The following is a 23,856-nucleotide window of genomic DNA, read 5'->3' on the forward strand; positions in this document are numbered from 1 at the left end:
AAAATCCAGACCCAGAAGTTGACACATTCTCACAGTCAGGACAGCAGATTTCTGGGGGCCAGCATCTCCCACCCAAGGAGGGGCCCTGATGGCTCCACCACATCAACAAGAATGAGTACAAGAGGAGCTCGCGCTACTGATGCTTACACATCCATCTACAAAATGACCTCTGTTAATAGGCTCTTCAGTCTAAGAAAGTTTGACCTTCATAAGGACCTCTGGGGTTTGATCAAATAATTCCCTAACCATGTCTTCACTCAGATAGGCAGGTGAACTTCTACAATCTTCCAGTATAAATCACAGGAGCTAAAAATCACGAGGGCTTTTTTACTCCTTTAATCTTTCAGAGCATCCAGAAACTCATTAACATCCATCTCACCGCAGCACAACTGGACATGGCACCGCAGTACATCACTGTGATGATCAAGCCTTTTTCAGAGGCTAATTCCTGGGACGATACCTTCCTCTGTGCCTTCAGCCCTCAAACACATTTTATCCCCAGGTGTGCAGTCTAAATACATATTGGTAAGTAAAAATTAACAAGTCTCTCTGTATCAGGGATCTGCCTCACTCAACATTTACTAATCATTTTGTCTTGGTATCACTTGCATACTTTGAAATGATTTTATGCTTCATCCAGATCATCAACACAAGCATGAAACTGCAGAAGTCCACTGCACCTATGCTTGATTTTTAAACTCATGGATCTTTCCTCCAAACTCCATTGATGATTTGTGTTTCACAGAGGGGGTGAAATCACTCCTTTTCCAGGTGACCACACTGCTCACCTGGTGGTTTGCATTAGTTTATTCATATAACATATGAGTAGTGGAAAAGACACGATGGAATACGCTTTTTGACTCCTTCCAAAGACAACCAGCAAATGCTGAAGCAAAGGCCCCCTATGGAGGAGGTTCTGTTATGTGGTGCTTCTTCTTAAGAAGGTGAATTATGCCCACTGCCCTGCAAATACAGCGTAGTGGTCAGCTTGGTGCCTTTACAAACCATTCCTCTCATTATGAATCAAAACTACATTTCTAAGCTTCTTCTGAGAAAGCACAAACTGTCCATATCAACCACAGGCCGTTCATGCCAAGCAGCCTGACGTAGGGAGCAGTAACCTCTGCTTCCACCTGGACACAACTGTTTGGTTTCCAGCTGTCACCCCAGTACTATTTTAGAGAACTGCTGAAATCCTGACCAGAAAGCAGAGATTGCTCAAGCCATCGTGTGATGAAATAGCTGAACAGCAGTTGGGTACCCACCAGTGCCTAAAACCAAAACCCTGGGAACAAAGCCTCGCACCCAGGCAGCAGAATGGAATTTCATCCGCAATCTAGCCACGCACACGTGGTCTCAGCCCTTCCCTTTCAACTTCACAAGCAGTGAAGAAGTACATTCAAAACACACTGGGCATGCACAGCACGTTGTTTTATAACCATTGAGTCTAATCAGATTTCCCTGAGATAGGAAAAGAAGTTCAACAATGGCTATTTGATAATAAACGATAGACTTTAACTGGTGATAAAGTCCTTCCAAAAAGCATGCGTGACCATGGGGTGGGAAGGAGAAGGTGGAAGATAAATACAAGTAAATCACTTGTAACTAGAAACCAAGAACTTAGAGCTTAGATTTAGCCCCAAAGTGAACAGCCCTAGAATTCTCTAACTGGAATGTATAATTCTTCACAACATTAGCTTGACCTTGCTGCCACATAAACTGAATATTATATGCAAAATAAACATACAGTAATTTTATTTATCAAGTTGCTTTGTGTTTACTTATGCAGGAAAATTCAGTTCTCCCACGTTTAAAATCACTCTAAGTAAGTCAGGACTATGGCTTACCTGAAAAAAGCAGAAATCCTGTTGGAGCCATTTTTCAGCTAGTGGTTAAACACCACAAAGAAGAGATAATTTCAGGAGCTCAGCCCTGCTACTTCCTACAACTAAAAAATTGCCCTTTGATTAATAGCATGCTACTGTACAAGCCCTGAGCTTACAGCAAACTGTTGCAATAATATCTACGAGGCTTTAGAACTTAGAACAGAGATTCACTACCAAAAAGCCAGCAAGCTCTGAATGCGTTTGTTAAAAAGCAAGGAGGAAGAACTGAAATCTGAAGTCAATCTTGGTTTTCCATTTCTAATAGAGTTTGAATGTGATTGGTTATGTTCAGCTGTACACCAGTTTATCTGCCAAGCACAGGAGCTAATTCATCTGTCAAGATACTGATAGCTCTTAGGAAATAAATGGAAGCATGCAATTAAAAGGTACAAGTCAAGAGAAAATAGCACAGCAAGCCTCTGTACATCAGACAAACTCATGATCCAACTCATGATGTTAGATGTTGTGTTGAGGGACACACTTAGTGAGAACTATTGGTGATAGGCGGATGGTGGGACTGGATGATCTTTTCCAACCTTGGTGATTCCATGTCTCTATGACAGGCTAGAATAAAGAGGTCAAATATCAGCAACAGCCGCTGGTCTGTGCAGTCACCTCAGCGCCGTGGGACACAGTAAGGTGCTTCCCAGAGCCGTGCATGGAGACAACAAAAGAAAACTGCTGTACTTTTTAACCAAACACAGAGTTGACACGGGGGGAAGACTGAAGAGCAGTTGGCTGCAGCTTGTTAGGACCAGATGCCTCTGACAAAGACATACAAACAACTTATCTGTTCTCTGCCACTAATCTCAGTAGACAGTTGGATGACCAGCTCTGTTCCCTCCAACCCCTTCAGTACAGTTGGTTGGCTCAAAATTCACATTTTCAGGGCAGAAGTGTATGGTATCAACCGAGTAAGCTGCAAAAGCCCTCACACAAACAAAGTTCATACAGTTACGTTAAGATGAATTACCAGCTACTCCATTTTGAAGATAATTTTTATAGCCAGTTCAACAATACATTGTGCCAGAACTAGTTCTGAAGCTCATCGTGATCTTGAACTCCCTATGCAAGGTGCTAGAAAGACATGTCTTCTATTTCTTCTGGGGAAAACCAAGTTATTAGTCAATGACCACGATGAAAACCCCAACAAACGTTAAGAAACAACTACACTGGCTAGAAAAAAAAGTTTGACGACTTCGCCCTAGAAGAGCTGAAATCTAGAGAAGGAAAGTAGACCTGCAGCCAGGCTTTGCAGCACTGCTCAAGGTGAGGAAAATGAGAAACAAACTCAGTTCTGCTTTGATGGACAACTCAGTAGACCCAGCTGGCGCTCATGCTCACACCACAGACCAAACCAACCAAGCTGAAGCTGGCACGAAGTCAGAGCAGCACTCGCAGGCACGGCCCTAAGGCTGCCTGTACCAAACCTTCTCCTGCCACAGCCACAGCGGATCTCCCTGCACAGAGCTCACGCCTTTGGTTGTCTCTCACCTTAAGTGCAGCTCTTGAGCCTATTGCCCACGTGGGCACTGGCAGCTCTTTGGTGGCTGTCCTCATCACAGAAAGGACGTTTTAACCATAGATGAGTCTAAATAACGCTGTATGGTATCAATAACTTTGCACAGCTAAACTAGAGCTTACCTGGGCGCTGAAAGCAGCGCAGCCACACAGGCCAATGATATCCAGCTCAGGCCAAAGCAACAGTGATAAAATTCCTCTTACATCTGCTCACAGGCTCCAAATACTCTTTAACCTACATGTAAATGAACGCCAGGAATTACCATTCTTTCTCACACACGCACAAAAAAGCAGAGGTTCTATTTTTCTGCAGTGCTGCCGGTAGCCTTCAGAAGTACTTTTGTTGTGGCTTTGTCTAAGGCTGCTCCTTTATTCCCTCAGAAAATAAAGCAATATTAAGAGATTTCATTTTTTCTTCGTATTTAACGTGATCGGTTTCTGTGTCTGGATTGTTTGAAATATATTCTCCATTGGACAGATAAGTCGTGGGCAAATGACTGACCTTTGGAAATAATATTTATAATTTCAGAAATGTAAAACTTAACATTCTTTAGTAATCCAATATTAAAATACATTTAAGTTGATCTATTAAATGCTACGATTCAAACTTCTAAAAAAATGCGCAATAGAAAAACATTAACAATGTGTGTGGTTTAGAAAAATTCATTTATACAGCGGTCTGCAATGTCATGATGTATTTTAAATAAAAGAGCTACAGACAAAGGTATTGATTTTAGAGGCTTAACTAAATAAACAGTATGTAAATTCTGTCTTTTTCTATAAAATTAGATCAGAACGCACATATTACACTGTCTTCTTCTAAGGGAATGACAGCTATTGAATTTGGCAGACATTGGAATTTGGTTAAAGAGTTAAAGACCTTTGATCTTTGGTTTACAATTAAATGATACCTCTGTAAAAGGACAGTAGCAGAGTAGGCCAGACAGTATTTATGAGCGGCAGATGCAGGTGGGAGGTGTTGCACGGGGCTGCCAGGACACGGCACCGGGGCTCACAGCACCTCACTGACGTCATATCAGCTCAGGGGATGGTAATGAAGGCAGGAGAGACCCAGGCTGGGCACAGGGAAACGCTCAGGGAGCCTCTTTTGGGCTCTGGAGACCTTCCTCGTAACGCCGCCCATCCGACCCCACCGCAGCACCCTGAGCAACGGAGACTTCCAGAATAGCACCCAGAGGCATCGTTGTGGTGGCGAGGGACGTGCAACAGGAAAGCATTTTTGGGCTGAACGCATCTCTGCCCCGCACTGCTCCAATGGATGTGTCTGAGCACTGCTCCGCGGGGCACAGCCTGCTGCTCTGCCTGCACCCACATGGAGCTCTGCTCCCACCCACATCTCCCAGCTTGCCAACTGAGCAGCAGCATTGCTGACCACCTTCCTATCTTTATTTAAAAAAAAAAAAGAAAGATTTATTGATAACCTTTCTAACAAAGGAAAGATCACTCCCCAAGTTCCTTATTAATTTATGCTCCTCTGTAATTATCACTTAGAGTAACCACCGGAGCTCTAATAAATGTATAATGAAAGCAGTAACGGAGCAAGCTGCAGTGCTTAATCTGAGATTACATATTTACAATAACAAATTACACAATTCAGGTCTAGTTTAGGGCTTTCTGTTCCAGCCCATCCTCTCCGAGCATTTTTTTTTTTTCCTTCCTTCTTTGTTATGTCATTCTGCAGACAGATCCCAGGCTGTTTCCTGTCACCCACCGGAGCAAACTGCTCAACAGAAAGCACAGTTGGACAGCCCTTAATTAGTGCTACTTGGGATAGTCAGGATGAGCGCCTGTGTCAGCATCTCACGTGGGTCCCCATCCGGCGGGCTGTGAGCACACACAGCACTCAGCACCAGGCAGGATCCATCCACACGCAGCCAGAGCCAACCCGCAGGGTGCAGAAGCACAATGCAAGCTGCATGCCTGGTGCTGCTGCCAGAAACGTGTGCGACAACCTTCCTTACGTTAAACGGCCTCCGAGTGTTCTGTTACAGCTTACCAAGCATTTATTGCTTTATGTTCAAGCCACGCGCACAAGCTGCGCAACCAAGTTAGTGCTGGAGGTGGAAGAATAAACAGATAAAGATCAAAATCACTTCTTAGATCATTAAACACCCTGATTTGAAATCAAAATGGTGTCATTCAACTATTTCAAGATGAAATCCTTGATCCTTCTGCAAAAAGTGGACTTGCATTGCAGTACGGCACTGCTGATAAGACAGTAGGAGCACACTGTAACACTCCATGGCAAATAACTGTGCATTTCAGAAGGAAATAAAACTGCACACTACTGCAACGATTTGGAGTGGAAGTTGGCCAGCAGATGTTTTCAGTCATAGAACCACAGAACGGCCTGGGTCGCCAAGGCCCACAGTGCTCATCCAGTTCCAACCCCCTGCTACATGCAGGTCACCAACCAGCAGCCCAGGCTGCCCAGAGCCAAAGTGGTATTTCTGCTTCCCAACCACAGGAACCCAACACCCAACCCCACTCTTCTCGGCTCCCCAAGAACAGCAGAACACGTGGCACGCTTTTGTTTACAGGAACACGCGCAGCATCTCACTGCCCGTGAGCGCTCCATGAACGCCCCGCGGAATCCCACATTCAAACAGTTAAAGCCACGCTGGCAGGAGAACAAAACCCAAACAAACAAACAGGGGCTTCATCTGCGTGCCATTCTTCTCCCTAATGCTCTACCAGCTCCACTCAGAGTTCAAGTAGCAAACAGGATGATTGATTGCCTCGGGTGAGCCAGTAGCAAAAACTGGAGATTCAGCTGGTTCTTCCTCTCCATTTTTCTTTTCCCGCTACACCATTAGAGCTGGATGCCATCAATTTAAGCAGGTACAGGATCATACCCTAAAAATAACTTGCCCGATCTCTCCATTTCTTGTTAGAGGAGACAGAACTGGGGGCTTTGGCTACCGCACGACGGGCTTGTTACCATTTCCATTGTACTATCAACTGCTGAAACAGTCCGTGGCTCAGCAGCTGCCAGCAGCTGTGTCAGTGGTAGTGGTACTACACATATTTAGGTGTCACAAACACCCCCCGTTCTAGCAGAAGCAGCTGCTGTTTCCATGCAATACACATTTTAGTGACTGCTCTCCTTTGGGCTGCAGCACGGTGGCTTTCCATGCTGGTGGCAGCGCAGCCTTCTTTATAAGGATGAATGAAGATGAAAAGGAAGACAAATAGAAGTGAATGAGGCACTGCTTTATGTGATTCATGATAGCTTGCAGTAAGCCTGTTAGCCTCCGCCTGGCTCCCTTCTCAGAGAATAATGGATAGTTACAGTGTGTATAGTGACATTGTCAAACCATCAGGAATTGCTGATTATAGTGCTAAATATTGATCTCTGCTTCACATGTGTCAAAATTCTTTCTTCCCTTAATTAGAACTTCCCTAAGCACCATACGAGAACAAACCAAATATATCAGATCTCCGTGAAAGGGAGTGCGATACCAGAATATAATTGTGACCTCTTGTCTTCTTCTTTTCTCCTGAGTTTTGAGATGACTTCAGCTGTCTACCCTGCCCTTCCCAGCACATGTGATAATCATACTCATTTTTCCCAATCTAACCATAGGAAGATTTTTCCAAGGCTGTGCTTTTCATCATTTCAAACCACCGGGGCTGCAGTCAGATGGCAGGGAAACTTAAAGTGCCAGAAGGTGCCTTTTTCTATTTGTTTTTTTCATGGTACACTGCACCAGGCAATGACCTGTGGCAACAGTGTCACACAAAACGGAGACAAGTTCACCCAATCAAAGGGAGCTTTAAAATTAACACAGATCCCTTCATTTCTTCATGCAGGATCGGGGAAGGGCAATTTAATGGATGTCACAGGCTTCCGATTATCGCTCTGCAATCGCTGGCTGTACAGAAAAATAACTTTTGTTGTAAGGATTACTATGCATTATTTATATTAAAAACACATATTTTTCCTCATCAACAGAGCCGTGACAATTAATACTAATTTCGTATTACTGTTCAATCATCTTTCCTACTCTTTACAGTATTTATAATATAAAATAATGAAAGCCTGTGATGTATGGTTTCAATTTGCTCCACAAACTGAGCACTTAAGTCATTTATCTTAGTTTACCTGTAATATACCGGGGCTCTTTTTTGTATTGTTTTTTTAAACATGACACAATGGTACATTTACCTTTAGTTTGATGCCCTTGATAAAAATCAATACTTCATTAAAAGATCCCCAAAAACGTTAATTTCAGCACAGGAGGGGGAGCAGGAAAGAAGACAGTGATTATTTATGTAAAAAACTCTAACATTTGTATAACCACGTGCACACCGTGCTATCGCTGCTGGCTTAGAGAACAACAGGGATAAAGGCGTGCAACTGACGGAGATCATGGAGAAGGCAGAAAGAAAGAGCACGTCCTACTCTCTCCCCATTAGCAACGAACTGCACAGCAGTGACTTTCCAGTATGAAGTTTCCAGGAAAGAGCTACAAGTGGTTCACGTTAACCACTCTTATCATCACCCCCAGCCCAGCGCACAGCAGCTGAAGAAACGACCAATAAAATCCATTCTAGGCCTGTTCTATTTTCACCTTCCTAAGGAATCAGCCTAGTACACGACCAAGGTGCTCTTCCTTTTTTAATTTAGGATGATCTCCATCAGCAGAATGACAATAACCGACAACAGTCACACAGTGCTGCAAGTTCCCAAACCACAAATCACAAGAGCACAGCAGGATGCCAAGGGCTGGGACAGATGGCAGAAGGTCCCCAGGCCTCCGAGCACTGAAAGACCACACGCCTGCCAGAGCCTATGAGATGTAGATTCATACAACCACTGAGGTTGAAAAAGGCTTCTTGGATTAGATATTAGGAGGAAGTTTTTCGCCCAGAGGGTGGTGAGGCACTGGAACAGGTTGCCCAAGGAGGCTGTGGATGCCCCATCCCTGCAGGCATTCAAGGCCAGGCTGGATGTGGCTCTGGGCAGCCTGGGCTGCTGGTTGGTGACCTGCACACAGCAGGGGGTTGGAACCGGATGAGCACTGTGGGCCTTTGCAACCATATTCTATGATACAATTCTATGATCCCCAAGTCAAAGCCCACCCACCTCACCATGCCCACTGACCACATCCCCACACATGGTGACCCCTCACTCCCTGGGCAGCTGTGCCACTGCCTGACTGCTCTATGGAGAAGAAATGTTTCCTGACACCCACCCTGACCCTCCCCTGGCACAACATGAGGCCACCACCTCTTGTTTATCGCTTTTACCAGGGAGCAGAGGCTGACCTCCACCTCATCACAGCCTCCTTTCAGGGCACTGTATGGAGCAGCAAGGTCTCCCCGACAGCACTGCTTGAGCATACACGTACTACTGGCTTTACCACAAAGGCTGGGTTGCTTTATGTACTCACGGGGCTGTCCAAGACCCCCCTGACACACGGATAACCATCAGCATCCCACCCTGCAGCAGGCAAGCAGCAGTCATCATGACCACACGGGTCATGCAGGAAATCACCATCAGGCACAATTAGATCTCACTTTCTCTTCTCCTTCCAGCAGCCTGTGCTGGTGAGCTGGGAGCACTGGGAGCACACAGCACAGCAGCAGCCGTGCCTGCACCTTCTGCAAAGAGCCAGTGCTGCTCAGTGACCTCCTTGATAAACTCAGATTGCTGTTATCAAACAGACAGCTGATAGTTACAGCTATTGGATTTTAGGAAAGGAACACAGAAAGCTGCTAGATAACGAAGTGCTTTTTCTATTCAAATTCACGTTTATGATTCTTTTTATTATTATTTTTACGCTTTGCCTTTTTGCAAAAAGGAGTGATGACAACTTGGATCTGTTCCCTCCAAGTCCCATCTTAACCCAAAGTAGCACAGAAATAGACCAAATCTCTGCCTTCCTCTGACAGACAGGTCAGCATGGAATCCTGTACAGTGGGTGCTACACATCTTTATGGCCTCAAAACAGCAGTACAAACAAGCTTTAGAAAGCCACACCAACGGCATGACTTACACTCATTCTGAGGGCCTATTATGCTCCTAAAACAACACAAATAGCTTTTATTAGGCAAGCAGGAGTTAGTACTTTTGCACACATAAAGATTATTGATCCGGGTCCTAACGCAGCGGTCCTGCAGCACAGCCAGGGAGGAACAGCTGATGAGGCAGAACGATGCTCGGTACTTAAGCTTTTAAAAATATTGCACCTGCAGATCACTGGGAACCGAGAAGAAAACATATCATTCCTTTATCCACGGCGCATATTTAGAGCAATTCAGCAGAGGCAAATATGATCTGATCAATAAGGAAGCTTCTTGTCTTCCACACTTAAGTCCTCCTCATGAATCTTAACCAAGAGAAATAATAATAAGTGACAGAGAAGGTTTATAGTGCTTTAAATAAGCAAGTGAGCCTCCTAAAGCTACGAGCGACGTTCTCTGGATATCAGAAATAATAACTGGTTTTGCAGCAGTGCAGCACGGAAACACAAGGGTATAAGATATACTGTACTTTAAGCTCTGTTTGATGAATCTGAGCACAGTTCCTGGGGGATAGATTACTTTAAACCATGCTCTTTTACTTTCTAATCCTGACTTGATTTGATTTGTACTTTAATACAGCTGCCTGGCAATTCAACAGCAAATAGAGACTATTTATGTAATCATATCGTAAGTAGTGGGACAAGAAGAAACTCTCCAGAACCTTTTTGGAAAATAGTTTGTTGTACTTTTTTATTTATTGAACAGCAGGGCTTCGGGCTTTTCAGTGCTCATTATAATTGGTTTTCTGCTTGAACTTTCAAAAACTGTCATGTCAATACTCAAACAGAATTTTTTTGCTTACTATATGGCTGTGGGCTCTATTTTCTCATGTGCTACTTGACAAAGTTCTTGTAATATCTCAGAGGCAAGTTCTGAAGCTTTAGTTGCTATTTAAGAAACTGGAAGCCAGAGTTATTTTATCTCCTTGACAGTTCCTGCTCCACTCCTCGTGGCTCCCCAGTGCCAGCTGTGGGACCTGCAGTGCTGCAGAGGAACTGCCCACCCCACGACTGCTCCTGCTCTGCAGGCGGCCGTCTGACACACTGAGCACGTAACTGAAAAGAGCAGACATTCCCAGCGCAGATAGGGACCAAAATGGGTGAGCAATGGGAATCCTTCAGGTGCCAGCAGGAAGGAAGCCCTGCTGGCCAGTTTCACGCATTTCCCACCATCCCCTTTCTAACCCTGCCAACAGAGGTACTCCTAAAGAGCTCTGCCCACACCTCCATTTCTCCTTTCTTAAGCACCCTGAAACGTAATAATTTTCCATGCTCTCACAAAGACTGGATAACAAGACAATAGAAGTTCTTTGTCCCTGACTCGTAACAAGCAAAGAAGGCACTGTGTGCTGTACTCACCACCGGGATCTCTACCACCTGGTTACGCTGTGCCAAAATGGCAGCACAGGCAATAACAGTTGGATTATTTTAGCTCTTTAACGAAGAAGGAACAACTCAGCACAGTTAATTGCTGGCTCTGGACCTGCCAGGTCCATCTCCTGTACGCATAACAAAACCGCAAACACAGCTCAAACCTTTGGTTCTTATGGCACTGACAGTACTTAATCTGCACGGAAAGGATGCGAGATCTGTACTAAGGCTGAAGAATAGTAAAGCTTCTCTTAGAACAGGCCATTGCAGCCACAGAAATGGCTTTTGTTCACTGCACACACCCATAAGCAGAGGTGACAGTCACCTGCACACACCCATAAGCAGGAGTGTGAAGGCTATGAGCTTTGCTGGAACGAAGAACAGCGAATGAAGTGCAGAGCAGTGCAGGACTGCGTATAACTGAGGATCTGCTTGCTCAAACAGCAAGCAGACCAAATGCAAATATTTTTGTCACAATTCAACCAGCAGAACTCTGCCGTTAACTTACACCAGTAGAAAGTAAAACATTTTTGTTCTTAGTTCAATTCCGGTTATAGATGAACGGCAAAATTAATTGTTAAAGACAGTAAATTTTGGGGGCATTTAACGTGGCTGGTAGAAGGACTCAGACTGAAATCCCAACTTCAGCTTCAAAATATTTATGCCTGAGCAATTAACTAACCATGAATATATAATAAATAGGAGAAAAAGGCTCCGTGTAACAGAAAATGCTCCCTGAAACTATAGCACAAAATGCAGGACATATTAAAGTCTACTATTTCTCTCAAATATTTAGACAGCGCAGATGTGTAAATATGTGCTGCTGTGAGCTTTTGCGTTAACCACAATCTGACACACACTGTTGGGCTCTGGAAGTACAAAAGAGAAATTAGAGAGCGTGATTTAAGTGGCCAAAATTCGTATCAGAATCATATTTTAACTTGGAGCAAAAGAGCGCGGAAATGTTGGTAACAATCAGCTGGATAAAGGCTGCAGAGGTTTTCTAAAAAGTACCGTGAATTTTGTATTAAAAAGACATTTGATGCCAAATTCTCACTGGAGGATTTCTATTTGCTTTTCCATTTCCTTATTAGCTGGCGTTCTCTCTTTGCTCGATTAATGAAATCCTAACACTGTAACCCTTTTACAACCATTCGGCTGATTACAAAAATCAGCTGAGAACACTCTTAGCCGTTTCCTGCAGTATTTCAGAGACAATGGAGGGTCAATAATTTGGCACAACCCGAGGAGATGGCAGCTCAGCCCATCCGCCCGCTGCAAGCAGAAAGCACAGCCCATCCTGCGGTTCCGCTTCCTAAAACTGCACCAGGGCGACTCTTTTAGTCAACTTGGAAATTTATATACTATACACTAACCCTCCTTTAATATCCTCGCTCTCTTTCCTCTGGGCATTTATTGCTGTTCTTTCTAGTTCAGTAACCAGTGAGCAGAAGGTTCATTAAAACTAATTGAATTGGAAACTTGTCTGCCCTGGGAAATGTTAACTCTTTGTTGTTATCTCCAGGAAATTCCTTTTGTTATTTCCCTTTGAATCCCACAACCAGGCTCCAACACGGCCATGCCCACGTCCGATGGGCAGCAAGGAGGGCTGCAGCCCCGCTCGAGCTTCAGAGCCGCGCTCTGTGCCGTGAGCCGGGCACGGTGCCCGTGGGCAGCAGCACCGCTGCTTTAACCCTTGGCGGCTCTCCGTGGCATCCCCCCAGCTGGGAAGTGGGTGTGCTGCAGGTGTCTGCCGCTCCTTCCCTTCCGCGCAGCCAAACAAGCCGCAGAACTGGGGGCTTAGGGCTCCTGACTGCTCCAGTGCAGATCAGCACACGCCAGAAGCACGGAGCGGAGGTCGCGTTAAATGAGCAACTCAGCGCTGCGAGGGAGCGCTGGGGAGGGTCAGCCTGTGCCATACAGCAAGCCTTCCCTCGCCGCCTCTTTTAATCATTTGTGAGCAATGCTTACAAAGCAGACGGGACACGGTGCCTCACCCAGCTCTGTGCAGCTTGAAAATATCGACGAAATAAAGCACTTGATAATAGTCACAGTGGTAGATTTTTGACAGCTTTAAAAATCAATTGAAAATAACAGGCAACCCACTGTTGCTAATAAAAGTAAATATTTATGACTGATTTGACTGAGCTTCAATACCAGTCAATCACTTTCCAAAGGATCTTTGCAATTCATTAACCTCTTTTTACTGGTCTTGTCCCTGTTGGTATTAGCCATTAAAAGAGAATAAGGGAGGGGGACTTGATTTTTCTATTCTCATCATTCATAGCTTATTTGTTCATTCCCTCCATTCCCATACGTTGCCGTTAAATTGATTGTCTGTTTAGTCATATGAATGATAAAGTAGCCGTGCCAGGAGGAATGAAAGCCTCCATTAATTCCCGAGAAGGGTGGGCTTCTTTGATTCAGCCTCAGCCTAAACACAAACTACTTCCCCTAGTTTCCTACAGCACCAGTAACTAAATTTAGACCGTAACATACTGCTGATATTAAGTGCCATAATTCTCCCCACAAACTTTTTGCTGTCAAAAACTTCAGGGAAAATTATATTTATTAACAGCTGATAAAGGCTGTTATCATCACTCTGGTACCCTTAGTCTGTAAGATGACAGTAGAAAGAAATAAACCTATTTCGTTTGTAATGTGAGTATGATTTCTAAAGAAGTGTTTGCATGCAATAATGAAAGAACATCACACAGTTGTTCCTTTAAAAATAAGGGTGATAACATGGGGTCTGACTTACCTAACTTACAGCAACCCCATACGATTGTTTTTATCTTAAACTGATGAGCCACAGTGTCATTCTAAACACAGCATTCAGATAGAAAAGCCACGCAGTGTCCAATCCCTCTGGGATACCCAAAGTGATGCTGGTGCTGATGCACACGGGCAGATGCTTGCACTGATGCAGTGCTGCAGTAAATGGACTTCCAGTTGTACACCACTTGCCTTGTGGCTGAGGAACCCATTTGTGGAGATGCACAACATCTGCGGGATGCAGTTAAACACTCACTCCTATGCCTCTTTGTATTCTACATCTCCTCAGCAAAACCCTTTGCAACTCATCACAGTTGGGGTATAACAATGGAGAAAGTCTGTCCCACACCACAGCAGCTCTTGGCAGCTGTCACTTCTTACAACGTGTGGAGTTTGGTTTTCCACTTCCTTCTTTCACACAAAACACCTGCAGAACAGAGTACCGTAAAGCCAGTATTTTCCTATCTGCGAGGCCATAAAAGTCAAGGGTATGGAAGTGCAACGGCCGTTAATGGAGCAACAGATTCCTCGGAGAAGTCTCCTGCTCCATAAAGCAGCATTACACAAAGGGGGGTCATCTGCATTCACGGGATTGTTAACTGTGTTCCAGCACACCAGTAATGCAACAAGCAGCTAAAATCACTGTCCTTCAGAACGGCGAAGGGAGAACCCAAAGGATGTTGTAACTAACTGCATCACTTAAATAACTGCCAGATTGCCACAGATGCAAACAGTGAGATGCAAACCTTCCAGTTCCATCCCCACTCCATACCTTCACCATAGGCCCTCCCTCTGAACCTCATTTTGTTACACACACCAGGCAAAAGGGACCGTGATCAGGGAGCTCCCAGCAGCAGGATGAGGGCAGTCCTGAAGCACCGCGCTTTCTGCTCCCCTTGAAAGCAGAGCAAGGCAGCAGGAAGGACACCCAGGGCTCTGCACAGCTCAGGGTACCCCCCAGCTCAGGCTCAGCACGCTTCTGACAGCCCTTGCAGTCGTCACTCATCCCTTTGTCGCCTTCAGACTGGGTTACTGCAAGGGGCTGCAGCACGAGGCTATGCCAAAAGGTCACTCGCTCTCCATCTGGCGCAGAATGTGGCAATGGGATTATTTAAGGTCGTCAGCTGAAGACAATATATCTTTATATCACGATGGTAGAGGCCATCCTACTTCCTTATTCACTACCAGGACCAATTCAAGGTGACGATTACGGCAACGGATGAATTACGTGTGGAGAACATTTTTTTTGACAAATGTCCCACCCTCTTCTGCTTATGAATTATCCCTACATAAACTTCTGTTCATACTTATTTGTCACACTCATTTATAAGCTACTCTGATTTATTCAATGACTCACTCACAACAAGAAGGAGAACCAGAGGCTGCTGACAGACCACTGAGCCTTGCCTCGGGCTTTTGTTTTCTGTCTGGGGGCCATTTCAGCCGCACGGTGTTGTTTCTCATCGGATAGTTATCCTCCAATTTCCAAATGGTTTGCATACCCCCAGCTAAGGGAACTCAGACCGAAGGTATGAGTCTTAACTATTTGGCAGGGAGTACTCAATTAAAGAGCCTTCAACTCCAGAACTTTTCTGCTGAGACAACGCCACTTTGTTTCTGCAAGCTTTCCTACTATGTATAAGATAAGGATGTATTTTCACCTGCTAGTCAAAGCATTCCTTGGCTGCAAGGAATATACAAAAAAATCTCTTTCTCTTTTGCTCTAAGATTTTAACTTGTCATAGAACCATGGAATCATTAAGGTTAGAAAAGACCTCAAAGATGACCAAGTCCAACCATCAGCCCATCCGCACCAAGCCCACCAACCACACCCACTTGAAGGAGCAAGTCTGATAAACAGCAGAACAACTGCTTCTCATTCTTCAGCAAACAAGATCTTAAACTTTGCTTTTGGAAATCACCACCACTTGTCCCATGTGATGCAGCACGACAATATTCAAGGAGGAACACACCGAAGATAAGGAATGGTCTCACATCGCTGCCTGCACGCCTGGCACCGAGCCCAGCTCACAGGTAAAGACAGGACCTACGCAGAGTCAGACAATGTAAATTCTGTTTAGGCAGAACTCAGGCAATAAGATAAAGATCACAAAACCCCTTTTATCCTCCTCTTTCGCTGAAGATGAATGAAATCCTCTTTAAGTGTTTGCAGTAGGTAGGAAAGCCACACAAAACCTATGGCGAGGCACACACCGCGAAGAACAGGAAGTTATTACCCACTTCTCTGTTCACATCATCTGCTGGTTTTGTTCAGGCTGCTCCTCAGATCCAGCACAGAAACACACAAGTGACCCCAAGAAGATTCCTGTGCCCACATTCCCCAGATGAGGACGGCAGGAAGGCACGGCTCTGTGGCTCTCAGCAGCACCAGCACAACCCAACCAGTGCCCCAGGAGGCTTGTAGGTGTTGTAGAGCGTCTTACAGATCGCCTGCCTAACTTCTGTTGGGTCTCAGACTTAATGGTCCTTATGTTTACCCCATCTGCAATGGAAGACAATGCTTGGGAATGGGCACTCAGACATGACTGTCAGAAGTTCTGCTGACTGCATGGGGGGCTTCGCTTGATTTCTTGTAGATAAATACAGAACATATTTGCAGCTGTCAATGACAGATGTTCAGTGCAAATATTATTCCGGCAGATTTCTTAATCAGATGGTGTAATGTAATGCACGATAACATCACTTTTTTTAAAAAAAAAGTATGAATACAGTGAAAAAATTACCATTCAAAAGGCAAAACTATTTGTGCCCAATTCCTAATGAACTATTATTTTCTCATCAACAGAACGATGCCACAAGACACACAAAACTTATTTCCTAGTTGTAAGAAACCAAATAATTTAAAATTATATACATGTTCACCTTCATGTTCAGGTGCAGAGGAGTTCCACACACTACGACCTGTATTTGTTCAGCACCATGGAAACCATTTCACTCCATTATCCAAACATTATTTACATAAAACCAGGAGGGAAAAGGTAAGAGAAAATAAAAGTGACACAGGCAGAAATAATAACAGCAATTGGATTCATGGTGGGGAAGTGGGCAAGGAACCAAGAGGGCTTTAATGAAATTTACATGCACTGAGGGTGTCGGTGTATGAGGAGCTGATTGCATCAAGATGGGATAAAAAGAAAAAGTCAGGGCTTTGGGAAGTCAGATTTTCTTCTTCCTGCAGTAGCACTGTATGGCTACTTTATCAGAGCGATGAATCTTACTTAAACAGAGCAGAGAAACTTGGCAGGAAAGCCACGATGGTACAACAGGTAAAGGAGCAGCCAGGAGGTGATCACAGAGCATTTGCAAGGGGCAGCCACACCACGATCTGGAAATCAGACACTTCTAATGGGAGAAACATTGCTGCTGAAGGCTGCTTGTTCCTCAAACACCAGGATTGCTCTGAGTTCTGCCCCTCCATGCAGCCTTGCTGGGCTGCTGCAGCCTCCTTCACAGCTGCTGAAGCTCCCAAGCACTGCTCCACCCCCTCAAAGCATTCAGGACAATCAGAACATTGGGCATATCGGTGAAAGCTGAATTTAGCACAGACACTTCCCTGTTTGTCCAACTCATCAAACTACTGAAGCCAAGAGTTCTGCAAATAAAGGAAGGGAAAAGAAAAAAACAGCAAGGGACCCAAGAACCGCCTCACCCAGTTTTTCTGCCTTGTGCAGCGATGCACCTCAATGGAGTACAGCCTCTCCCAGGACGTCAGCACCAGCCCTGACATCAGCAGCCCTACCCACAGCCACAGCACAGTGAGCTTCAGTGGGATGGCTCCCAAAGGCATTCACAACCAACTGCTGGAACGCCAGTACTTCCACATCACTTAACCAAAATAAGTCGGTTTAGTGCCTTTCACACGTTTAGAGCCAAATAACGCGATGGATGAGCACTCACATTGCAGCTCAGAGCAGCACAGGATGGCGAACCAACCATTCACAACGCGGCTTTTTTCTGACCTGACGGAGGACAGGAGCTCTCACTGAGAGAGCAGTGAACCCGAAGCCATGCTGATCTCTCCCATCCTGGGAGGGGAGCAGCCCCAGCAGCCAGCTCCCAGCAAAGCCATGGATGTACCAGTGTCTCAGAGAGGCCCCGAAGCCCATCAGACCTCTCAGAATTCACAGTCCAGCACAACCACAACTAATTGTTGACTCATTTTCACAACAGTAGGAGGATTAACTTCAACGCTGAGGTTATCATTAATCGTCAGCTGATCTCATCCTTAATTGCAACTGAAAATGCAATCCTCTTCGTCCTCTGTCATGTCTTAAGGTTTCATGGCACTGGGGCGTCTTGTGTGCTACAAAACAAACCCTATTCTCATCTCAGTAATGACTATGTAATAAGCAAGGAAAATTATCTCACATGTACCACGTGTGGTTTTCAATGGTGTGGAAGGAAGGGGACCACTGGCTGCTAAAAATAATTTCTATCATCAACAGTCCTGAACTTTCAAGTGCAGCACAACACCTCTCCATACCACACCTCCCCTTCCCTGCGTTGTACAACTCCACAGCAGCAGAAAAACATTTGACCTTCAGTGGAGTTCCACCACTGGAACAATATAATGACAAGCGAAGAAATTGGATAATTAGGATTAAAAAGAAGTTAAGCAGCGGTTTCTTGCATTTACTAAAGCAGAAAACATAAATTGCCCACTAACATACTGCCTTCATACATTAAAGTCTCAACAAACATTCTCACATAATACTTCCCACAGTAGTTACTCTAAACAATGTGTATTTAGTACAGGCCCACATTTATCAGCGAACTACAGACAGAAAGATCTGGGCTGTATGAGAAGATGCTTTTCTCCACTTTTTCCCCCATCTAACTTGACAGCATGACAAACTGATGCCAGGGTGGGTTTTTAACTCATTACTGCCTTTCAGCAAGCAAGAATAAGGGAGCATGGCAAGATGCACAAGGAATGACTTGCTACAGACGTGAGCTCCAGAGATCCTATTTGCACTGTTTACAAACCCTCACCATGCTGCTGACGTCAGGGACTCACCCCTATCAACTGAGATGTGCAAGAACAAAGGAAGCTTGGGAAAACAAAAAAAAAAAATGAAGATGTGGAAGTGATGCAGGAGCAGCGAGACCAAGCTTTATCCTAAAAATAAATAAATAAAATAAAATACCCCTTGATCTGAAGCCGCATCTGCTGGTTTATAGATCAGTGAACTCTAAAGGCAGAGTAAAGGAAAGGAGTGCTATGACTAAAGAGACCGTGAGTCAGAAAGGTATCAGCAGCCACAGGATACCGAAGTGAGACCAGCAGCACTCCCACCACGGACTACATGTAGTCTTTGGAAAAGCCGCAGCACTTGGTACTCCATCATCAAGCACTCCTAATTCCAGAACTCAGACAGCCCTGTCCCTCACTGGAACCAGGAAGCCACGCTCCCCTCATTTAGGACTGCTAGAGCCCTGATGAAGATCTCTCTGGGTGCAATTTCACTGATGATCACTGACACAGTTTGTTATCTCCTGTGTTAGATGCAGTGTTACCTCCTTCCCTTTGAACAATTTTATTGTGATCTTCCTCCGCAGCTTCTTTCTATGTCAGTTCCCATGAGCAGAACGTTCCCCAGCAGGGCCACACGTACCAACCCACACTGATAATATCTGCATGAACCCCACAGCTGCTGACACCTGGAACTGTCTCAACTATTCTGAGCCAGAAAGGGCCTTACCAAACATACTATTGTATGTATTAATTAATAACAACCCAACTAAAACACACCAGCTGGCTTTTTTGGGTTTGTTTTTTGAAATTTTAAAAGAAATCTCTTATATTCTATAGAATTCCAAGTCTGATCTGTTAGATCCTACATAACTCCAAAAAACAACCCTTTTCTCACTCTAAATCCTGGAACAGCCTGGGTTGCAAAGGCCCTCAATGCTCATCTGGTCCCAACCCCCTGCTGTGTGCAGGTCGCCAACCAGCAGCCCAGGCTGCCCAGAGCCACATCCAGCCTGGCCTTGAATGCCTGCAGGGATGGGGCATCCACAGCCTCCTTGGGCAACCTGTTCCAGTGCCTCACCACCCTCTGGCTGAAAAACTTCTTTCTAATATCCAACCTAAACCTCCCCGTCTCAGTTTAAATCCATTTCCCTTGTCCTATCACTCTCCAAAGCTGAGGAGGAGCACAGATGGTGTTCACAACAAGGCAAACTCCACTCATCACCTGCCTTTCACCATCCAGGAACAAAAAGGCAAATTAAAACAACTGGAAATGGGACTACGTAGGGAAGAAACCTCAACACGCGCTTCCCCTGTGCTCCAACAGCCAGACAGAGCCTTGGGGGCAATGGTGTGCCACGTCCCACCTGGCCCTTCCCCATCACCACAGCTTTTGTTTGGAGAGATCTCAGTGAATACTTCCACACCTTCTCTGGGTGTTCCAATCAATATAAAAAATGAACCACACTTGGTAAACACCGTGATCACATCAATTGCTATTGTATTTGTAATTACATTCATTTATCAAATGTGCTACTAGGATGATCATAATCATCTCAACATATCCATAAAAACTATCTAACTAACATTATCTCAAGGTGTGCACGCATCTCTAAGCCATGAATCATCCGTCCTGAGTTACAAACTTACTACGGTTACAGAGGAGTATTTGGGGAAATCTGAACTACTTAGAGACCCTATTTTCAGTAAATATCATCTTCCTGTTCACCTGTGGTACTAATAAGGAAAAAAAACAAAAAAACAGGACAAAGATTCAAAACTCTTAATTTCACTTAATAGGAGCATATTTTGCTCCTGAGGGTGGATGTCAAAGGGCACAGCAGACTGACCAGACGGTGGTAAACCTGTAATTCAACGCACCTCATTAATCCTAGATACAGGTTTATTTTGTGACGTCAGTCATCTCTCACTTCCTCATTCTTGGTGCAACACAGAATCAGAGCAGTGCATTTCAGCTGTTCTCCCTCTCACCAGGACCACCACGATCCAGCATAGCCTGCGTTTCTCACTAAGTCTTCAGAAGGCTGTTAAACGTGTATTAAGCAAGAAGGCTTATGGATGATAAACACTGAGTGTTCTCTGCTTAAATTAATGGGAAAAAGGACCCCCACAAAAAAAAAAAAAAGACAAGCACATACCTGTAAGAATCTACTTTGTTTTCAGCCCTAGCCCTGTTCCACATCTGTTGTCTTTCCCTGCATGCACCCAAATAATGCATTCCATTGCCCACACTCAGGGAAATCTCCAAGTATGTTCAGTGGTAGAAACATCTGAGCTGAAAAGGACCACAGTGATCATCTCATTTCAGCCTCCCTGCTATATGCAGGGTCACCAACCACCAGACCAGGCTGCCCAGAGCCACATCCAGCCTGGATATAAAGCAGTGTTTTTTCCTATTTCCCCTTTGGTCACTGATGTTCTGGGGCACGGTGATGCACAACGCCACTTGGAAGCTGTCGCAAGAAAAATGTAACCCATTAAATAAAGGTATAAATTAGTCATGGGGCACTGTTTGCCCTGCACAATGCAGAGCACAGACTTGCAGTGACCCGGAACACACTGACAGAGCTGTTCTGCACTTACCAGGTATGAAGTGCTTCATTTTAAAAATGCTCTGTTGCTACAAGGCTGCACACAAGCAAACAGGGCTTCTCCGGCATGACGTGGAGACTGTGAGCATTATGATCTTGACCATCACCGATGCCCTTGACCACCAGCAGATGCTCTGCATACATCTGAGCCCTCCCGTATGCGTATTACAGCCGTTATGTCACAGGAAACAACGACGATGCCAAGAGCAAGCCAACAGATGGAAACCTGCCCTGTAAATCTTACCCACGCTTGTTACACCAAATTTTATAGGCAAGGTTTGCCTGGTTCCTGCAGCATTTATCTCCAGAGAAATTAAACATGAAACATAGCACCTGAGGTCTCACTGACCAGCACGTGTTCCAGACGTTCCCAAAAGTGTCTGAACCCAATCTCTGCCAGTTTCTGCACACGTGGTGATGCTGACTGCTGCAGCCCAAAGCGCAGAGACTTTTTCCACCTCTTAGGAATGGATTTTTGGATCACGCCCTACAGGAGCTGAGCCGAGACCTAAACCACAACCTCAGTGCAGACACCTTCATCTGTGGTTACACAACAGGTCCCTGATCCTAACTTACACATCTGGTTCTGAAACAAAAGAAAGTTATTAAGTCAGATGAATAAAAGGACATCTCCAAAATGCTGCATTTCCACTGTTCTCTCTGGAACATCATCATCTCCTGCCCAAATTCCATCAGGCATCCACAAAAGGGAAAGACTGAAAAGTAACAATTCAGGAACTAATTGATAAAAATCCACTAGAAGAGAATTGGCAGTATAATCTCAGCTATTTTGATTGATTTATTAGTTAAAACTGTGCTTATAATCAATTGCCCTCCAGATAAAGAGGTGGTTTAGGCTGGGTGGTACCTCAGATCACTTACAAAAGATCCAGGGTAAACCCTGAGCAATTATGCAGTCTTAAAACAGACTCCTAGACTGAATCCATTAACAAAATTTAGGTACGTAAGCACTATCTTTTGGATGTTCTGGAATATTAATTATAACTGATATATAAAATGCATTTAATTACAGCTAAGTGTGAATATGGATGAATGGCTGCGCACAAAAAGCATTACACGTATCCTCAAGTTAGCATCAGCTCTGAAGCACGAGCTTTGTAGAAATAGCCCATCAATGAAGTTAAATCACATGGGAGAAGCACATTCTAGACAAAGTTAGCTTGTTTTCTTCCATCACCTGTGACGCATGCCCTGTCCATCCAATGTCTGCCATTAGGACAGAAATTAAGTTGGTATGAAAGTTCTTGGGAGGGGATTACAAATGGCAACTACCTTCAGATGAACAGAAGGCTGAGAAATATCAACATCATCTCCACGATTCAGCTTCTTCTGTCCAGCAGACTCAGAAGTGAGGAGTTGTCTGTTCTGTCTCTTGGCCAATGCGCCCAACAGCTCCCCAGCATCCTCCATCACCGGCCATCCACGTGAGGATGCAGTTGGCATATTGGATTTGACTGCTGGGAGCAGCCTGGGGAGCCCAAGCACTGCGTTCAACAGACAGGGAAGGGACCTCCTGAACCAAGGAGTTAAACTCCAGAGCCACTTCCCTCGTTTCTCCTTTTCTGAGGAGATCTGAAAGAAGCAGTAAGCTGGAATGAAAGAGCAAAGTAACGGCTCTGGAGAAGTATGCTGGTACATAAATGCATTCCTGTTCGAGTCACAGCAGCACTGCAGCCTGTGTGAGCCGGGAGGACGAGCTGTGTCCCAGGAGCAGCACAGACCCCAGGTTCCCACAGCTCAGACCCAACACCAGGCTGGGCAATGACGGATGGTGCACACACAGCAGGCACCAGGCAGCACCGTGGGCAGCCAGGCACAGGGCTGCTCATCACATCCACAGCAAACCAGCTCTAAGAAACTGAGGGCAACTCTGACTAGATTTCCCACCCTAGGTTCATTCAAAGTGAGAGGGATTTGTTTGCTTTTGAGGAGCAGGAGTATCTGACTTTGTGGTCATTTGTTTTTTTTAAACATTAACTATAAAAATCTCACGGCACCACATGTAACACCATTATCTTTTGGGGATACGTGCATTTTTCAAACAGTCTAATGAGCAACCTTGCCTCTGCACAAGAATCTCTGCATTCCTTATGGACAAAGTACAATTGTTCCTCAGCTCTACTGCTGTATTCCAGCGTAAGAGCAAAACAAACAATCTAATAGGACTCGCTTGGCTGCACCAGCACTACTTGTAAGATGTGCGGTGCATTACTGGTACAGAACCACCAGGCAGCTGGGCAGCGTGTGGGATCCCAGCCAGGCCACAGAGACACGGGAAGCACAGCATACGTGTGTCATGGAACACAACCACTGCGTCACACAGCATTTCCCAACGAGCAGCACCTCACACACGTCTGCACTCTCTTGTACCCTTAATCAAAAACACAAAGAGTCTCACGGCAGCCCACATCACAGCGTTTGGCGAGGCTCGGCTGCTCGTCCCGGGGCTCAGGGGAGCCGCCTCTGCTTACAGATCGATGCTCAACAACTGCAGATAGTTGGCATCGCCGCCGCTCAGCGGACTTTAAAGCAATAGGAAGATGTTCGCCTCTCCAAGTACGCACAGAATTTGCCAGATCCGTTCCGTCGCGGGACCCCGCCGGGCCGAGGGCACACGGCAGCTCCCC

The sequence above is a fragment of the Meleagris gallopavo genome, chromosome 7, assembly GCF_000146605.3.
Source record: "Meleagris gallopavo isolate NT-WF06-2002-E0010 breed Aviagen turkey brand Nicholas breeding stock chromosome 7, Turkey_5.1, whole genome shotgun sequence".
NCBI lineage: Eukaryota > Metazoa > Chordata > Aves > Galliformes > Phasianidae > Meleagris > Meleagris gallopavo.